The sequence below is a fragment of the Austrofundulus limnaeus genome, unplaced genomic scaffold (assembly GCF_001266775.1).
Source record: "Austrofundulus limnaeus strain Quisiro unplaced genomic scaffold, Austrofundulus_limnaeus-1.0 Scaffold338, whole genome shotgun sequence".
NCBI classification, from domain to species: Eukaryota; Metazoa; Chordata; class Actinopteri; order Cyprinodontiformes; family Rivulidae; genus Austrofundulus; species Austrofundulus limnaeus.
This window is the reverse complement of record NW_013952740.1, coordinates 291,601-292,809: the sequence shown is the minus strand read 5'-3', so window position 1 is coordinate 292,809 and position 1,209 is coordinate 291,601. Positions and strand designations below refer to the sequence as shown.

General features: G+C 40.6%; 1 protein-coding gene across 1 annotated transcript in view; it reads right to left on the bottom strand.

Moving 5' to 3' along the window:
- Nucleotides 1–1,209, bottom strand: part of arhgef40 (Rho guanine nucleotide exchange factor (GEF) 40) — a 68,022-nt gene that overhangs the window by 10,957 nt on the left and 55,856 nt on the right. The window lies entirely within an intron of this gene.

Sequence of the window (1,209 nt, the reverse complement as noted above, 5' to 3'; positions counted from 1 at the left end):
CCATCCATCCATCCTTCCATCCATCCATCCATCCATCCTTCCATCCATCCATCCATCCATCCATCCATCCTCTTAACCTGCTCCTCTTTCTGGGTAGGTGGACTTTGGACAGGTCAAAAGTCCCTTACAGTGCTACTTAGCTAATTAGCATTTTGCTACTTTTAGCTTTCAGCTAGATTTAGCTACTTCCTCATTATAACTGGCTTTTTTCCACATGYGTTTTGCCAATTGTAGCTTTTAACTAAAATTTAACTAATTTTAGTTATTATTATGCGAATTTKAGTCTCTAGCTGCCACCTTTTACTTTTCCACCCATTTTTTTTACCMACTTCTGGATCATGAGCAGCTGGACTCTGTACAGGTCAAAAGTCCCTCACAGGGATACATTTAGGTAGTATCTGCTACGCTTRGCTTGTAGCTGGCATGCTGCACCTGAGCTTTGTGCTACTTTTAGCTAGTTGTAGTTTTTTATGTAGGTTTTTAGGCTACCATTTTGCTCCTTAGCCTTTAGTATCCATTCTGCTCCTCTCAGCTCCCTGTCTTTGTTTAAGCTTTAAAACTTTCAGCTAATTCCAGCAGTCGTTCAGCTCTCATGCTGCATTTTTTCCAAGAAAGGCAATTTCTTTAGTTTTCTTAYTTTTACTTAAGTGAACTTTTTCATGCCCAAGCAGAAAACCAAATCTAAAAGAGATGAGTTCCTTCTTTGTGTTAAATCAGTGAACTTTAATTGGCTCTTTAAATTTGCACGTTTTTAATACAATTTTATCAATGTGATGTTTTTTAATGAAAGTTAAACGTCTCATCATGCAGCCTAATACGTGATTAAGAGATGAGATGTAGTGAATAAATGTGACGGACTGGTTTAATCCCTGCAGCACAGTAAAGTACGGTCCTGGTTCGGGGAGTCAGGTTAAGGTAAATACAAACACCACGTCTGTGATGACACTCGAGCGGAGCAGMAGGGAAATGTGTTTGCATTGTGGAGCTGTTTGATTGTGATGTMGGTTCTGCGTGGGACGTAGAGTCRCAGCTCTTCAACGGWTCTGACACAAGTTCACAGAGCAGCCCTGAGGTGCTGCAGAGAAAAATACTAAACATTTAGCACAACGTTGTCTCGTCTCATGGGGAGATAGACTCAGGTACTGTTTTGTTTTCTGTCTGTAATCTCAGGGATGTCGTTTTGACTCCGGAAGCATCATATAACTCAGG